This window comes from Zonotrichia leucophrys, chromosome 2 (genome assembly GCF_028769735.1).
Source record: "Zonotrichia leucophrys gambelii isolate GWCS_2022_RI chromosome 2, RI_Zleu_2.0, whole genome shotgun sequence".
In the NCBI taxonomy this organism is placed as follows: Eukaryota; Metazoa; Chordata; class Aves; order Passeriformes; family Passerellidae; genus Zonotrichia; species Zonotrichia leucophrys.
In genome coordinates this window covers 14,798,920-14,818,626 of record NC_088171.1, presented here as the reverse complement: position 1 = coordinate 14,818,626, position 19,707 = coordinate 14,798,920, and positions in this window count along the sequence as shown.

Sequence of the window (19,707 nt, the reverse complement as noted above, 5' to 3'; positions counted from 1 at the left end):
CATTTTAGCCAGAGTTTCTTAGCAATCATCATCATCAAGCAGAAGGAATTCTGGTTCTCGCTGTCTTGGTACAAGCAGGGGTAGGCAGGTTAGTGCTAATTGCCAGCTACCTGTGAACACTAGAATTAAACCCAGCAGCCACTCTGGGGTTTTTCAGACTTGAGTGAAATGGCAGGAGACAGAGGACTGCTTGCTGTCCATGGGTAAAATCAACTGACAGGAGGGCAGAGAAACACCCTGGCCAAAGCAGCAAAGCAAGAACAGCTTAGTCCTTCCTGTGGCTCTGCCTTGCACCCATGGCCAGCCACTCTGAGGGAAAGGCCTGGGGCTTTGCTTTGTTTGAATGGCAGGAGAGCTGCACCTTCAGCTTTAGGGCTAACCTGTAGGAGGAATGCAGCCACCATCACCAAAGAGTTATGAGCAGAAAAGGCACAGGGTTCTGTGCTCAGCACAGGGAACTCATTCATGCCCTTGCTAAAGGTGCCTCCGTCGGGGACTCTCAACTCAGTGCAAAAGGTCTTTTCTGTTTCCCCAGTTACAGAGAGCTCCACTGAGCAATCAGATATTCAAAACAGCTCTTTCTGCCATGCTTGTGTACTCTGCCAGGCACAAATGGTGCCAGGGTGGCAGGGGATGTATGTAAAAGTGGTGGACAATCACCCCTGCAAAAGATACACCCCTGTATCCATAGCAGAGACAGAGCAGCACTTGTTCCTGTGCTCATGGGGGACATTGAAAAGACTTGGATTAATCATTGCCAAAGAGCTGGTAACTGACAGTAGTGAGAATTTTCATGACTACTTAAATGGGACAAGAAAATGTGCTACTTTGACCTTTTGCAAAAAACAATGTAGACCTGCAAGTCTAGTAAAGGTCCTTCTTGTCTTGACCTTTTTTTCAGAGGTGTAAATATTACTATTTTGTTTCTGAAACTTGAATTAAAACTTATTGCTTATAGGAAAAATGTGTTTGTAATTATTTGCAGGCAGGAAATTTTATATGCAAGAAGAGAACCTAATGATGAAAATCTGGCCCTAGAAAAATTAGCAATGAATGCTCCAGTCAATATATCCCAAACATTTCTCTGCTGCAATGTTGGCCAAGCTTTTCTGTTTTAACAGTTGCATTTTGGTCAGGCACACGTAAAAGTACATTTTGCTCTAAAATGGAACTTTTGCTAAAGTGCAGCAGAAGAAACCAGCTCTGACATTTTTATGATCCCCAAACACAGACAGCCATTCAGACTACAGATACAGGAGTCATCATTCATATAGTCCTAGCTGCTGTTTTGGTTTGGTTTTCTGCCATGACTGTAAGGGGACCTTGCTTTTAGCAAGCTCCCCATCCAACAAGATTCCCAGCCAATACCTGGTTGGGAGAGTGTCTTGTTTTGTATTCAGGCACCTCTGATTTGAAGAACCCTGTTGTAAATTCATAGCATCCAATTCTTGAGTATTTTTTTTCTGCTTTTCCCAAATCCTGACAGACCTCAGGATATCCTCAGTGAGAAGATATGCACATACACCTGGTGCACACCTTGAGGAAGCTTTCTGTCAATTTCCCTTGAAATTCCTACTAAGGAAAGTCAGTGGGAAGCAGAGCACACCACCAGAAAAGACTTTTCTTTGTTCTTCCCTCCAGTCATGTGGGCTGTCCTCAGTGTCTCCAGTGAAGGCACAGGGGAAGCTGCAGGCACCTTATGCTGCAAGTTCTCCTTTCCTCCAAGGACTGTCACTTTCAGCAGCCCTGTGCAAGGAAGGAATACAGCCCATTAACTAATTTATCAACATTTACATTGCAAATATTATCTAATTAAATAACACTGCTCCTTTAGCATTTACTGCATATCTCTAGCAAGAGGTTACTAGCTGGATAAAATATCTCAAATGGGCTTAGGAGTTTAGCTTTCCAGTCACTCATTCCATTTGGTGTTATCTATGTTTATTTTTTCCTCCTCCACCTACAGATACACGAAGCAATGAAAACAAGCTGCAAATCCACATACTTGTCTTTGGAGTCTCTGATCCTTAAGACAAATGTACAGTTATTAAAACAGTTATCAGACACTTACAATCTAAGTGTTGCTAATGGATTTTTTTTCTCCTTCTCCTTTTCGCTCTTCATAATTAATGCAACATTTGTTCACAGAAGTGCAGCTCTGGCTGATGCAGCAGCATAAGGAAACCAACTTACCTGAAGCAAAATAATAATGGATCTTTGGGGAAATCCCACCATGAAAGGAGCCAAGAGTAAGAAAAGCAGAAGTTTAGAAAGCTGGACTGAAATGAATCCAAGGAAAACATGCATACACCAGCTACTTAGTTTCAAAGGAGGCAGGTGGCAGGCTTACATCCTCCTGTTCTTCAGCTTCCCATTTCCTTTTGTGGTCATTTTTCATATGAGTCTCTTCCTTTTCTTGCAAGGCAAAATCTGAATATGTTCTTTCTGTACTGTGCTTGCAGTTTCCAACTCAGCTTACACAGAATAATTCAACCGCAGCTTCCTACATTCCAAGTTTATCTTGCTTCTGCAATCACTTTCCTCCCCTCTCCTCTGGATACTTCAGCATCAGGAGGATGTGGGCAAATCAAAGGGAACTGAGAGAAAGCAAGCTGAAGGAATTAAGAGATTGAATGAACTCACACTAAAACCTGGGTAATTTATGACATAGTGAAATGCAATTTCTGTCCAACATTCATGTATTTGGCATGGAACAATAATTGAAAGATTCTATCCTAGACTCTCAGTGTCTTAGTATGCTGTTACTAGTACAACTCAATCTCAGATGTATTGAACAATCACTTCAGCAGAGTTCAGTCAGTCAAGCACACATAAAAACCTTCTGCTTTTCCAATGCTAGGAAATACATGCCTATCTCCTTATTATTTTTAAAATTCTATCAAGCAATTCTTCTGTGTGGCCTGAGGTGACCGAATTCCAGCTACTTGAGACCATAGGAAAATGAAATGTACTGGCATTTAAATGCTGCAAGAATTCAGGAGGGAGAACAAATACTGAAAGTAGTAAGTAAATGTAGAGCTGGGGCTGGACTAAAGGAAAAGAATGTCACATAAGGATAACAGAAACTCAAATCATAATAATGAGATAATAATCTAGAAAATATGTAATTTGTTGTTAAAATATTTTAAACCTGAATATTTTGAACTGGAAAAACTGAAATTATAAATACAATGCAGAATTTGCTATTACTTTGCTATTATTTATATTGTTTTTAACAGCACAAAGAAAGGGCAGGGTGGACAAATACTTAGAGTGATTATTCAGATGACTGCTTCATATGCAATAAAAAATAAGATCCATAATTTGCCAAAGGATAAATTCAATGCTTTAAAAGTTGCTCTTAATTCTAGGTCATTGGCTTTGCTATGACTGCATAATAGCAGGGGCAGACATTGATCAGGCTCTTGTCTTCAGACAGAGCACACATATTTTGGATAGATATGTTCATCTCTGAGGACAAGGAAGCTATAATGTTATTGTAATTATGGGTTATGTAAGCCTTGTTCAGCTTTATGATACACAATATGCACTTATGTAGTTGGATAATAAAAAGTTGTATCTTATTTGTGATAAACAGCTTTTGCTTTAGCCTAGAGAGGTATTCACAAGAACATTCTCTCAGGTGCTCTTGCCAAGTATTCCTGCTGCATCTCAGCATGAATAGCCCCTGCTGCATTAGAGCTTTAGGAGGGCCCTTTCAGCACAGAAATCTCAAGGAAGAAATGAGTCATATCTAAAAAAAGTGAACCCAACCCAAGCGTTCCACAGCTAGTGAAGACTTGTTGTGGTTGGATTTGTATCCTGTGTTCTCCAGTATCACCAGTAACTCTACATTTCTTCCTAATCCCACACCTTCACTTCCCTAAATCTTCCCCACAAGTGCAAGCCCAAACCACCAGTGTGTAGTATCCCAGTTTTTCCATGTTGTGTTCCTCCATCAGCTGCAGCTGCCTTCAATGTCCCTGCACCCACTGAGCTCTCTGGTGCTTCCAGAAACTTTCCTCATCCTCTCTGCTCCCTGTGATGCTGCTCTCTTGCCTCACAAAGTGGGGATTGCCCACTACAACAGCCTGAGACATTTCCTTTTATCAGTAAGGAGCCTTTGGCAGACCTTGCACGTAGGCAGGGGACGGAGGGATTGAGTGCAGGGCTTCAGTCTCACTCACTGTCAGCACGGTGTGGCCAGAAGCCCAGACAGGCTGGAGGGATCTCTCACTGCTACAGGTGAGCTCTGAGCAGCCTGACCTGGACTGAACTGTCTCTTCTGAACAGGATCTTTCTGCACTGGGCAACATCAAATTTGAATACACTTGATATCTCTGAGACATTTAATCCTTTGTCAAATTTGCTAAACTTTCATCACAACTTCTAAAATTCCTGGGTGAAGACATGAGTAGATAGACAGATGGACACAGACAAACAGCTCTGGTTGCACATCTCATCACATTTCATTAGACAACCAGGGTAAGAAACTAAGAAGTTGAAAAAGCAGCACTGTCTCTATCTCACAAAAGCAGCTACTGAAACAATACAGGATTTGTCACCCCTGTTTCTCAAAAAAAAGGCTTACTTCCATAATTAGTTCTATGTTTACTGGACCTAAGCATGAAATCATATTTTTCTGATCCAACCTATCTGGACATCATTGTCTCCTAATTTTCTTTTTCTAATTTTCTCTGCTGAGAGAACTCAGATACACACACACATGCACACCTATGTCTCACTTGCTTGGTCGGTAATTTAGCATAGTTATTTAGAAACTAATTGGAGATTATTTTCTTTCCTCAGGAAAGCAAACCTATTTTCAACAGCATAAAAATTTTAAATAATCCAGGTTGGCAATTTAAAGTTATTACTGGATTCATTAGAGCTTCAATATCCTACCTACTGCTGAGCTGCTGACAGGACGAGATTTAGTTGAAATCAGTGGATCCAATTAGAGCCAGGGGTTCACACATTGAGCACTTACAGTGTACAAATTATTGGTGACATTTCTAAACAGTGATTGACACTGAAGCCAGCACACGTTTCCTATACTGCAATGGACTATTATGAAAAGGACTGAACTTTATAACCTTTCCATGGTACTGGCAAAAAAAAAAAAAAAAAATCAACTTCCCCTTATTTGTTCCTTCATTTTTCAGCATAGACTTTTTTTTCCCCAGAACAATTGGACATCCCAACATTAGTCAGGATTCTAAGTTGTATTACAATTTATAAGGCTGTGGTTGCAAAGGGCCACCTTCAGATATGGGGATTGTTAGATTTACCTGTGTGCAGAAAAATCAGCCCACTACACAGATACTAATAGTTACTTAACTCTCAATTATCAACCCACTATTGTGAATAAGAATAGGTGAGAGGGTCTGTGTATACTCATTTCATCTTTCATACAATGATTTCTTTGGAATGTTTTTCTAATCTAATTAAAATTCATTTGTGTATGTCATTTATTAGCCCAACTGATTCCCAATTATATCTCCCTGCAAACCTTGTCTCTGTTAGAATATTGTTAGTGCATTCCAAATATAAATAATTAATAAGACAAGCGTGCCTGTCTTATCATGGCTTGTGTTTTATCAACAGACTCACAATTCACGTTTGGTGCTGCAATCACTTTGCTTCCAGCAGCCACTCAAGTATCAGTCCTTCTGGCTGCTATTGCAAGGGAAGAGATTTAACCATCTTGGATGTTCTACATGGCAAGATAAGGAGGCATGCATGTGTGAGAAGTCAAGGTCAATTATCTCAGTATGGCTTTCCTGTTATTGGTATAAAAAATTGTCAAAAACGGAGGCCCTGATCCTGTAATTATTTTGTGTGCAAAAATCATACGGATATCAAAGTGAATTAGTTCAGCACAGAGAGGGAGTGCAAGACCAGACATCCAGCAAAATGTTTAATATTTCAAGTGTATCATTCTTCACAATACTGCTCTGTCAAAGTAAATGAAGCAGAGTAATGTATATTGGGGAAAAAAAAAAAATCAACCAATTCTATTTCTGCCTTCCCCATATAAATAGATACTAAAGATCCCAGGACTCGAAAGGAAGCCCTGAGGAATAAAACCTGATTGGTAAAATTTTGCCTAAGGTGTTGTAATAGACACCACAAAATACATGCTCAGTCACTGAGTTTCCACTACATTCCTCATTATAACTGCAACTGGCTGAATTATTCATTTGAGATAACACACCCTGTGAATTTATCATAATATTATTTATACAGTAGAAATTATCACCTAAAGCTGATGGCATTTGTTTATGTTTTCCACTATATGGCCAAGACTTGATATAGCAGGGGCACATTTCTTATTTGCAAATGGCCAACAACTACAGCAACAATATTAATAATAATAACAACCATAATAATATACTTTCTGCTCTAATCTGCAAATAAAGTCTCATTCTGTTAGAGTCCAGAAAAACATCACTCTTCATGAGTACAAGCAAAGCAAAAAGTGGTTCTAAGTTGTATCAATTGCTAGTGTATTGTAACAGAAACTCAAGGTAAGATGCCACTACCAAAGACGTAATTGAAAACTGTACAGAAAGGCTCAATAAACCTGAACATGCAATTCTGCTGTCAGTTGTTTGCCCCAAAGGAAGTTGTGTCCTTCATGTACAACAGGGCTGAGGAACATCTGTCAGTCATGCATAGGAGTCCCCTTCTTCCCTGGCACTCTGTGCAGCCTGCAGCACTACAAAATAGGTTTCAGAAAATTCTTTTGGTCTGCTCCTAAAACACCTGTATTGGTCCTAAAGTGTTCTCAAAATATCAGCACAGCTGTTCTGGATCAGCCAGAGCAATGATCCTGTCAGTGGAACAACAATATCGGTCAGGGCTCTAAGATGAGGTAGTTGAGCTCATATTTAGCTAAAGCCCAGGTTCACCACTTTCTTCCCCCTTTTTGTAGCTCAGAGGCTTGATCCCTCTGGCCTATTATCTCCTCCATGATACTTTCCATCACAGCCTTCAACTATATCAGAGAAAATACCTTTGGTTTTGTCTTCAAGCTTTTTGCAAATTTGACTAATTCCCAGTTCTCTTCTTCAACATTGATGCATTTCCTTCCTTATTCCCTTAAAGGCTCTTATGTCCACACATTCCTAGCTCACAGATCCTGGCTACAAAGATCTCTCGCATGATAGTTGACTGTAATCTTGTACATACAAATATCCTGAGAGAAAACAGAAGGGGGGGCCTAGGATCCTGTTGCTCAATATCCACCATTCCATCTGGGATGCATAAAATCCCTAAACACTGAGTTTTGTTGCCTAACAATGCTTCCAACCTTCCTAGTTGTAGCTGCACTACTGAACAAACAAGTTCTTTACTGCCAAAAAGCCCAGCCAAAAGTAACTGTCCCACAGACTCTTGGTTGAACTTGGACCAAACAGTGGCCTGAGAACTCTACCACAGAACTCTGCAACATCCGACCACTGCTGCAACTTTCAGAGGTTGTGTCTGTTAGATTACATGTTTCCCTTCTCAAATCCCTTTCAGATGCACACATTTAGAAGACATCTCCTTGTTACAAACTACCCCCATGCCAGGTTATGTTACCCTACTACCTATTGCTGCTCAACAAGTACTAAGCCTAGAAGAAAGACCTGCCAAGCTGCCAATAGGAAAATAATACTTTTCTTAACCAGCTCTTTTCTCATATTTTGTCACATTAGAGTGGCTGCACAACACAGTCTCACTGCGGTACTCTGCTGGAGGCAATTTAATTCTGAACTGACCATCAAGATTGGCTTCAGCAAACTCCTGAACATCTGCCCTTTCTTCTCCCAGGAACCACCTGCATTCACTTGGACAGGCAGGGGTTTCTCAGGTTTGCTCAGGCTTGCACCTAGAGGACAATGAGGAAAGGGAGAAAATAGCCTTTGCTGGCTCACTCCCTTTCCCTAACACATTCCAGACCCCACCATTTTCATTTTAACAGCTCCTCTTTTCTCCTGATCCAGGCAATGGAAATAGCTGCTGGACTTTTCACATCCCTCTGGAGCCCTCTGCACCAAAGCTTCATGCACAGAAAGAAAATTCCACTCCAGGATAGAAGTCCACAGGGCCAAAGAGATATTCTGCTTGTCCAGCTTCTCCACATTCTCAAAACACTTGGCCAATCTTCATCTCCTAGATTCTCTTTCTCCTTCCAGCATGAGAGTTCATCTTCCCAGGTCACATACAGGAAAGTTCTGCTCACACCACAGAGACACTGTTAGTGCTCCCATGGCTGTGCTCTGCAGCCTTCTGAGAACAGATAGGAGCTCACAGTGTACTCCAAGACAGCAGCTGGGTTTTTTATAGCAGAATGTATTTGCTGGGCTTTGGCACGGGACTAGCCACATCCTCAAAGCTTACAATCATTTTGGAGCAAAAGCAGAGTTTGTTCCCACAGACCTGCAGTAGATCTTCTGGAAATATCCTTCTGATCTACTCATTCTCCCATGATGTGTTTTCCTCAGTCTGTGTTTTTTTTCTGACAGCTTCATAACTCTTTTGTGGGAAACATCCCAAGTCCTGAGACCTTGATTCCAGCTCCAGCTTTTTTCCCAGATATAGTACAAACTAATGCCACAGTTAATAGGTTTGTGAAAGTCCAAAGACTTTCCTGCACTTCCTTGTTCTAGGAAATACATAAAAAATAAAATCCATTTCTCCCTGGAGCTGCATCAGTGCTTAATGTTTCAGAGGATTTCAGTGACCAGAGCTTCAGAGCTGCACTTCTCTCCCTTTAAAGGAAAGCAGACAATTGACCTGAAAAAACTGTAGTCCTTATTTATAAGCCTGTCACATCCATACTACCTATCCATCCCAAGAATCTGATGTTACTGCACCTTTAATTGTGATCATGGATAGCTCTCTCCTTTCCAGATCTGTCTCCCTTAGCTGTTAATCCAATAGCATCACACTCTGATGTGCTCAGTCCCCTCATCTTCATTCCCCCAGGCCCCTTTCTGGACCTGTAAAGGAGAGCATTTCCATGGCCCAGAGATTAGAAGACCCTTGCAGGGGGCTTAGAGTCTTCTGGTTCAGGAAGAAGGAATTAATTAGCAATTAAATTTTTCCTCCTTGTAATCTCATTATGAGTACAGCCACTTTTCCTATGAATATTATTTCTAATCATACAATCATAGAATATCCTGAATTGGAAGAGACCCATAAAGATCATCAAAGTCCAACTCCTATACTTTCCTTTTAGGAAGGTACCACTTACGTGGCCAATCTTTTATTTAGTGATCTTTGCTAGGTGTGTGATGGAAGAGTCTCTCTAGTCATTGCACACACAAATAAGTTCACTGTTTAGACCAGTATGTAAACAGAACTTTCATATTCAGGAACTGTAGCAGTCAGCAGACTCTTGTAAACACTGACATAACTCAATAATTAGACAGAATATTAAGTTAACCAAAGAAAACCAGAAGTTTTGTGGGGGATTTGTGAGTTAAATAGTCTCAATGAAGAGTCCAGAGGTGCCAAAGTTGGTCCAAACTGGAGAAGGAGAAGGGAAGGCACGGGAGGCAGCAGCAGGGAGAAGAGGGGAGAAGGCAGGGAAATAGCCTGTCCCTCTTGCAGCAGCAGGAGACAAGTCAGGCAGCTCTGTTTCTCTTATCTGCCCCTAGAGATGCATTTTCAGTGTGATCACCACCAAGCCTCATTGGCTGAGGCACTAGGAAGGGGTATTTGAGGGAGACTGCTGTTGATTAAGACAAAAGCAGTGTCCTTATAATCCAGCTGTGAGATGGTCATTCAGCTGCCAAGAAATAGCATTTCAGAGGTTGTGATTTCACTGTTGGTCAAAGCACTTAAAGAAAATACCTATTTCTGAAGGTGTGAGTGAAGTTTCCTTCAGACAAGGGGTCTGACTTCACTCAGTTTGGACATGTTGAGGTAGATGACCTGAGAAATGCATTTACACCCTGCTCAGGGAGCTGCAGTTAGGCAGGAATTGTGCCAGGTGCTGTGGAGGTGACTGCCCTCCACCACAAACAGCCAGCACACAGATTGCACAGCAGGATATTTCATTTTATTGGAAAAGACTCCTGAATAACAAATAGATTAATGGGATCCAGAATCAGACCTTAACTTGCAAACAAGGCAAAAAAGCTACATTTGCTGGGTAGTTTATTTCCAGTAAATAATTTAACCTCTTCCAATAAAAAGTTCTGCATTCTGAAACAGAGAATTGGCTTTGCAGAAATTATTCCTGGTGCAGCATCAAAGTAATCTCTACTGGATTCTGGAGGGCAGTATATGTTTCAGGAAAATATTTTGGATGTCCTGCAAAATATTAGTTGCAAAATCTCAGCTGCAAAATTTCCTCTGCTCTTTGAGCTCAAGCTGTACATAAAATAATGAGAGCTTCAGGCATCTCCTTCTCTCAAAGCTGTAATTTATGTCAATAGATAGGAGGGAATTAGTGCAAAGCATAAATTATCCTTTCACTACACTTCTGCTTTCCAAAATTTATATTTCAACAATCCCAGAACAGACCTCAGCAATATGAAAGTCTTTAAAATTATATTGATCAACAAGTGATAAAAGAATCCTCTAAAAATAACAAAATAAACCCAGTGAGTTTAAAATATCCACAAGAAAGCCTTCTGAATATATGCTTACTCTTTCCAAGATTTATTTTTCCTTTGTCCTTAAAGAAATTCAAATTAATTATAAAAATGAGGACATTCCTAATGGGATTTTACTGAAATGTTACAAGGCTTAATTTGTGTGAAAGTACCAACAAGTTTATTCATTTTGTAGGAGTGTGGAATTTGCTTCACGTAATACTCAGGACTTAGCTACAGCTTTGATAGAAATGTTATTTGGTAATTATCTGCTCTTCCCTCGGGGACAAAGTAATTAATTCTGTTCTGCAGTTCACAGCATATTCTGTTCCTACACACATATGAAGGATGAATTTTGGAAGATTATGATCAATAGTTACTTTATTGACAACCAATAACTCATCATCCTGACAGCTCCGTGACTTTTAAAGAAAATTCAGGAACACAGAAGTCAAACTTCACTTCTTAACCTTTTTATTTGTATACGGGGGGGGGGGGGGGGGGGGGAGTGGAGAGAATAAATCTAAAGGAAAATAAAAACTTCAAATTAGGTTTCATGAAAGAATTAGATGACCTTTTGTACATAAACAAAGAAAACAGCCACCCAAAACTTATATTTTTAGTAAATCACAGCTAAAGAAAAACCCATATGGTTTCCCTTATTTGTTGATTCTTTATTCCTTTCCTTTAGATTAGAGAATAATTTAAAGTTCAGGTTAAATACAAATTTGAACAATAAATTTTAGGCATAGGTGAGGAGCTGAACCTCCCCTAAGGTACACTTAAAGGCACGTGAATTTTTAGTCCATCACAGAGCAGCTCTGTGTGCTTGGAGTTAAGGTGTTCATCACAGCCTACCCCTAATCAGTGTGGTGTGCTCCATACTTTGAAAGAACATGCACAGAAGAAGAACATACCAGCTGCTAAAAACCCAAATACAGAGATCCTGGAAACGCTGTCTTTGTGAGGAGGAAGACAAAAATGTTCCTTTTGGTATTTTGTACTCAAATATTACTTTGTGGAAGGCGCTGCTATCAAGAAAAAAAAATCTTTTAGTAATTGTTTTTGCAGACATTTTTTGCCTGCAGTAAGGGAAGTCCCAGTTCAGCAGGGCTATGGGAGAAAGGGATCCCCTCCAGGGATTCTCACATAAGGTCTGACTCATTCCCTATCCCAGATACCACAGCCTGGGCAAGGCATTTTGGCTAGAGAGTTATGATTTCTTCCATGGATTTTTTTTGAGCAAAATCTTCTGGTACAGATGCAAACATACAGCATGGAATTCCCCTTTTTCAGTGTAGCCTATCCCTTGACAGATCCAATGAAAAGTTCATCACAAAAAGCACTCCTGTATAAACAACTGTCCCCTCCAGGAAAGATGACATCTTCTCCTGCTTGTGATGCATTCTGTAATATAAACATGACTATAGTTTCTTGGGGCTCTGTTTTCCCAATTGAAAATTATTTATAATAATTAGGATAATAGCATTTTCTAACCAACAGGAAAGTTGTGTGAACAAATACGTTAAAATTGTCAAAAGATTGAGCTATAGGAACACAAATACTGATACCATAGCAAGGAACTAGGAACTTACTGTTCTTAAGTTTTCACTGTCCAAAACCAGTCAGCTCTGAAACAACTGAAATTCTCATTTATTCCATCAGCAACTAAGGGACTTGGCACCAGCCACTTAATTAGTGCTGGCCTTAGTCAGTTTTAAAAAAGCATGTGCATGTAATCTGCCAATAAGCCAACAATTAGATGTTTTACAGGAAACTATTCCATTGACAAAAATTAAGTTTAGGAAGAAGGAGTTGGAGGACTGGAACTGGCTGCATTTCACAACAGTGCTGGTAATAAATCTTGACAATAAAAGGGAATGAAATACTTAAGCCAGAAAAGTGAAATCACTAAAAATAAAACTAGAGACAAATTACATTCATCTCCCAGCTCTCATTCGAATATCTGAGTGGAAAAATTTTCTACCACAATAGCTTCAGCAGCCCAAGAGATCTGCCTCTGCCTTCACCCATGCAACTCTGCCAATCCACAAGACAAATAATGAGTGGGGTTCCTTTCTTCATTATGGGTCCTTCAGCTTGTTTCCAAGATAGAACACTCAATGTGAATAAGCAAACAGTAGTTATGTCCAGCAAAGGTGCCCCTTGAGGGTGCTTTCCAAACTCACAGTAACATTAGCGAAAGAAAGAAAACCAACAAACAAACCAGAAATACCAGACCCTCAAAGGTCTGAAAAACCCTTCCAAGGCCAGAGCACAGAACGCCTCCGTTGTTCCGCACACGGCACAGCCTGGCTCTCGCAGTGTGAACACCCACTCTGTTTCAGACAGCCAGGGACTCAGGATGTGAGTAGTCCTTGTGCTCATGAGCATTAACACCTTTGGGTAAAACAAGCCTGGTTCTTTCATCACAACCAGGAAATAAATGTTGTGCCAATCAACAGGAGAAACAGAGCATCAGCCAGCCTCTCTTTCCCTGTCTTCTGCCTGTCATATCAATACCTCACCCAAGGTCAAAGAACATAATTTGCATTAAGATTGCAGCATGAAAGTGGCCACAGTCTTCCTCTTCCTACTTTATTACTCCTTCTCCTGAACATGAGGTACCATGAAGCTTCTTCAAGCACAGGCTCTCCTGCAGCATCCTGGCACATACATTGCCTGGGATACATACATCCTGCTGTGTGCTGGATCTCACTGTGCTGAGCTCACCCAGTTACCACCACAGGATCTGATCCCCACAGAGCAGCCCAGCACAAAGCCTTGTCTCTCTTGCTTCACACAAGAGCTTCCTCAGGATTAGTTATCCCTGTACTCAGTCTCATTAACATTCCCTTCCTGGCCACTGAGAAGCAGGCCTAATTACCGAGGATGCAACGCTGGCTGATAAAGCCAAAGTGTCTTGCTGTTCTGGTACTATTTTAGTTGATACCAGTCTGAGATATTATCCACAGCACCCTGTACTGAGTACAGTGAGTGAAATGAGGAATAATGAGGTGGGAAAAAACTCCCTTTGCCTTTTTTCATACTTCAGCAAAGGTTTGGGTCATACTTGATTTCAATACAGGTTAAAGGTTGAGGTCAAGTTTCACTGAGGAGAGCTCAACTCTTCCTATCCTAATTGCTCAAGCCTACTTTTCATGATTAATTCTCTCATCAGTGCTTCAAGGTCTTCAGGGATTTTGGCAAAGATGACAGTGTTATCAGCTGATCTAATGTGGCTTAGGTGTTCCCATTTATCATGATGCCCTTTCCCTCTCTATTCAAGGTTTTCATAAACTTTTCCAAGCATGAGGTGACTTGTTCCAGTGTGACAATATCTTTTTGTCTATTCTATTCTTTCATTTATCTCTTCACTTTTCTTGTCAATGCTTAAATGTCACTGCAACACACTGTTCATGTGCTCTGGGATTCTGAGAAATCCTTCTTCTTATTCAGTGTTTCTCATGCTGCCTGTGTCCAGGTTTTTTGTGTGTACACCGTTTCCATTACACACCTCATTAGGGGCGTGCACCTGCTCCCATCAAAGCCAATGGCAAAATTCCCACTTACTTCAGTAAAAGCAGGTTTGGACCCAGTGGTATGCCAACTGATAAATTAACTTTCATACAAAACCCAAAGAGGTAGGAAATTTTCCAGGATTATATTTTGCCATTTGAACAAAGGGAGATTTTTGTAATTGGAGTTGTCAATAACTTTTCTATACATAAAAAATAGCTCTTTAGGCACTACTGAAGACCTGAATGAAAATAGACTCTCTAGCAATGTTAATGCATAAAATAAAATAGAGTCCAGTAGCTTTTTTATAAAGTGAACTACATTAATGTAGATACCATTAACACTGTAGACTACAATTGCTTAAGATGGAAAGTGATGCCTGCTTTTTGAAATTAATTGAAGCCCTTTGCCAAACGACCAATACAGGATATTCTCCAAGTAACATCGCTGCAGTAAATGGCAGCTAAATACAATAAAAGAACATAAGGAGAAACATAAAATATTATTTTGGTTTCTGTGGCAATCATCAAAGAAAGCATGTATTTTTTTTGAGAGATTAGGGACATAGAATGAAAAATCAGGGTAGATATGCCTTTAATATTATTCTACCATGATTACTATTTTTGAAATTGTGGAGATGCTTCTTCTATGAGAGATAGAGTGAGATTGTAGCATGCAGCAGTTTAAAACAGAAGATAAGCTTCATCTTCCTTTACAGTCAACATCAGTCTCTCATTTCTGTGACCTAGGGTATCTTACCCCAAGCATTCAAAGAAATCAGGGCATGTTTAACATTGGTTTGTGAAATAAAACACATGATTATCTGTATTCTTTCTAAATTGGAGTTATTGTATTAAGTCAAAATTTTCAGTAAATCAGTATCTGATTAGAATTTTCTGAAAGTCAAAAAAATTTTGTACTTGTTTGACTCACAGCTGGCTATATTGTCTGGTTTTGATCCCAAAACCAAATTTCTACTTTCACTGGCTGCAGGACTGTAATATAGATTAATGTCCAGTAAGCTACAGTTTGAGATGAAATTAATCTCTCTCATGATGTAAACCAAATTTAAGACTTAGCCTCCAGAAATTTTTCTGTTAATGAATTTCTTCACTAGTCCTTCATCAGAAATAACGAACCCAGTCTGAAAATCTTTAATCCAATTCCCATGGAACTCATTAAAAAACTGGAAGTTTCTCTAAGTGAACTATAGAATCAAATATATTCTTTGTATCACTGCTACTGCAGTGAGTTTGATCCATCAGCTTGTAGCTCCTTTGTATTGATGATACCTGTGTGTTGCCCAGAACATTCCATGCACACGCAAAAAAGGCAGCAGAGGTAGAACTGAAGGAAGCTCTGCTTGGTGTTTGGCAGTATCAGATGAAGCAGCATAATCTCACTCCTTGTGCAGCCCCCAGGCTGCCCTCCTCCAGGGAACCTTTCCCTCCAGACTGGGAGGCCAGTTGCCATGACTGCACATCACACGCCTTTTCTACTCAATATCAGGCTTCATAGTGTTTATCATGGAGTGGCTCAGATATCAATGGCACCAGGTAAAAATCTGAATCCTTGTCTTGATGATTTGAGAGGTAATAGCCATGGAAAGTATGAAGCAGACCTTCACCCCCTCTGCTAGTTATACCTTTCATTAATGACTTGATCAGAGCCCTGGGAGAGTAAAGGCTTTCAAAGGCTACAGCCCGGCTTCCTTAATTTGGTTTTCATAACAAAAGTCATGGAAGCCTCATTGTCTTTTCTAATAGATACTTGTGGGACATTAAAAACACGAAAGCCCCATGAACCCCCTCTGTAATGCTCTCCACTGTAAGGTTCTGTTCCATATGAGGTTATTCACTTTGGCTATCAGCTGCACTGACCTTCCTGAACAATGCAGTCAATTTTACCCTGCACTTGACACACAATACACTGATTCCTTGGCTCCTGAGAACAGGCTAATTGAGAGGGTGTGCTGTATTACAGAACATGATTTGCTTAAAAAGATTACCATCTAGCTCATTAATTTTACATTACCATACCATGCTTCTATTGACGTTATCACAATGCTTTCTACAACTACTTACAGTGATCAGAAAAATGCACAGAGATCACATAGCCATTAAGGTGATGAAAAGATTTTTAGAGCTATTATTATTTATTTATGTTATAGCAATCCCTCCTGGTCTTGGTCCATACTGGGGTTCACTGTGCCAAACCAGAAAATGTGTTCCCCTTCCTGAAAAACTTGGAGTCTAATTACTCCTGGAAGTAACAAAGATGACACAAACAAATAGGAACAGGGGGAAAAAGTAGTACTTATGACTTGCATTTAAACAAACCAAATGTTTTCACAACTGGAGACCTTATGTTCATTTTATAAATATACATTATAGAACAGGAGTGAGCAACAACAGAACGGAAGTCATTGGCAAGGGGACAACTAGAAGAACACTGAACTGGTGAGAATTTTCATCCTGAAAGGACAGCCTGAGATGGCATTTGAAGCAAAAGAATTCAAATTGATCAGACAGAATCTGATCTCATCAGTGAAGCCAATGCTGCAGTGTTAGCATAATTAGATATAATATTTCTGACTAGTAATGGTAATGTTACAATAATTTGTGAAGTGTTTTGGACAAGGAACTAGATTAAATGAGTATGAAACAGTGTATGTGAGCATCAGCATTCTCAGGGTTTTCCTGGGAGAAGCCAAGGAGATTCTATAAGCAGAGAGTTGAAGGAGCCAGAAGAGATCCAGGTCTCTGCAAATGCCAGTGTTTACATGACCTAAATAAACTGTTTCCATTTTACACAGAATTCTGAAATTCCAAGTAACACAGCCTTTCATTTCAGTATGAAATGTTAAGTAGAAAATGCCGATGAAAAGAATTGTAATAAGATTCTGCTTGAAAGAATTAAAACACTCCATTGAAAGAAAATTATGGGAAATGCTGCAGCACAACCATATGTGCCCAGTACCATCTGAGACACCCACAACAACATTTGGAAGAAGCACAAGCTGTGAGGTACCTGGCATGGCTCTTTTGACTGCAGGAAGTTACAGGAGTGCTGCAATTTACAGCTGAATTCGGAAAACTGCTGCCTGCTCTTCCACAGCAACGGGTTTGAAGCCATGAGATGGCTGGCTCAGAGAGGAACCTACAAGGCTGCCAAACACAGTGTTGCAGGAGTGAAAACCAGAGCTGAAGTCCTCAGGGTTTCCAGGCTGAGTGCTGCAGAGACAGGACACTACAGCACCAAGGTTTGCCTTTCCACAGTAATCCCTCACCGTGTGCTGGAATCTCCCTGTTATTCCCAGTTTCATCTTTTCACACTGGTTGTAACAATCTCAAAAGGTCAATGGGCAGCACAACAGCTTTGAGCTTGGTTGTTGACTGTCAGGTGAGAGCAGCACTGATGCAGAGCTGGTGATCCTGTGACTCCTGGGTTCCCCGGTTCGTGCTAGGAAGCGCTGTATGCTGAAGAATCTCAGCTGAAAAGATGAGTCTAGACTGCAGATCTCACCTGCAAAGCTGATCCAAAGCCCCTGTGGTTCATTGTGTGCATGGGGGGACTCTGCAGACTCACAGGAAATCCAGCCCCAGGGCACCCCAGAACAGAGTTTGTCAAAATGGCAGATTCTGTACAACACGGTTGCTTTGAAGCCTCTGGAAGCCCATAAAATGAACTGGCAAGAACTCAAGCATGTTGCTATCAGAAATCCACCTGTGTTTCTCTTGTAGTTCATCAGAAACTACAGATTTCCAGAACACAATCTGGATTTTATAATACAACTCAGTTGGAAATACCCAATACGCTCAAACAGGAAGGTCAAGAAATGAAGATAAGAGATAAGGAAAAATTAGACCACTTAATCAGTTTTCCCCTGTGGCTAGATATAAGCAATAAAACTACAGTGAAATAACCTGTAAAGGACCAACAGAAAGGAAATACATATATTTAAAACTACTATTCATCCTTAAAGCTTTTTATACTTAAAAAAATCCAACAGCTTTATAGTTCTACCATAAATTCTTCCTGTAGTACAATCTGGGGCATTACACAGCACTAGATTGCCCACAGTACCTTACATTGGGTTTTATTTTCCCCTTGCTAATATGGTTTCTGCTCAGAAGTGAGGCAGCTGTAGTGATGCTCCTAAAGATATTTGTCCCTCTGTCTCACAGACGTGGTTTCAATTAAGTTTAATTACAGCCACTGCAGTTTCAGACCAAAGTCTACTTCACACCATGGGTAGCTTCTGTTGCAGGACAGCTCAAATCAGAAAGCTCTACAAGAACAGAAAACCTGCTGCCACTCCAATAGTACTGTTTGCAGTCACAATGGGTGAGTTTCCTTTTCCAAGTATTTTTTTTTTTTTTTTTAGTACTGTTTGAGGCTTATTCGGGGCTTCACTGCTGCAACCTGTAAGCAAGGAAAAAGATGGAAAGAGTAAAAGATGAAAGCAGATCTCCTGAGGCAGACTTTTATCATTAATCTCACCATCTCTGATGCTTTTTTGGAAACCCCAGTTCTTGCTGTCAGTTGATTATAAAGACCAGATTCCTTTTTTCTTAAAAAAAAAAAGTTATTATCACTGACAATTACAGAGAAAAGTCACAAAAAACATGACTGAAGTGTTCCTGCAGGGCTCCAAGGAGGAGGCAAAGGAAAAGAGTTGAGAAATTATTTCTCTGACAACCTTATTCTAAGCAAAACTCAAGGTTTTGGAGGACTTTGGACTGTAAACAGGCATCTACAAAGAATGAAGCAAAGTGTAAATCTCATGCTTAAAAGTTTAAGAGTAGGGAGAGTCAATCCTTTAGAGCTGAAAACAGAGGGTGTGACACAGATGCTGGTACAGTCATGGTTGGTTTGTGCATCTCTTGGTCTGCTCCAAGCTTTACTTCTGCACAGCAACCAGCTTGAGGCAAGGCTTGGTACTCTGGGTACTACCAGGTTTTATTCTCACCCCAGAACTTTTTGTTCAGAACCCAAAACCTGCTGGGATGGATTATGTGGATGTTGTGCTCTAACTCTGTGCTCAAACACAGAAAATGGCATGCAAAAATCTGTGAAGGGAATGCAAATCCACCTCCTGAATAGGCCAGACACATGGCACCCTATTAGGAGCTCTATTTCTCAGGCATCAGACAAGTTATTTTTTTAATTTGTTGATGCCATGCACAGGATCCATATAAAGCCAGGCACAGAATCCAAGAACAAACTGAAAAGGAAAAACAAGCAGCATTTGCTCCCAGCAGCGATTGCAGCCACATGGCAATCTTGGCTGCTCTGCAGAAAACATTCATTAGCCTATTTAACCAAAATTAACTATGAAAATGTACTCTGCATTTTCTTCCCTCATGTTGGTAAGGTGTCTTTTAACATAAGTGTTTTCTAACCAATTTAAAGCAATTTTTTCCTGTAAATGGTATCATTATTATCATTATGTTGGGAAAGGTTAGGTCATGATTTTTCTCAGAGTTCTCAGAATCACATTTTACTTGCTAAAATGCCAGAAAAAAAGCTCATAATTTAGATTCACTGAGATGCAGTAAATTAACATCAAGAAATAAAGCAGAGAACATCCTAA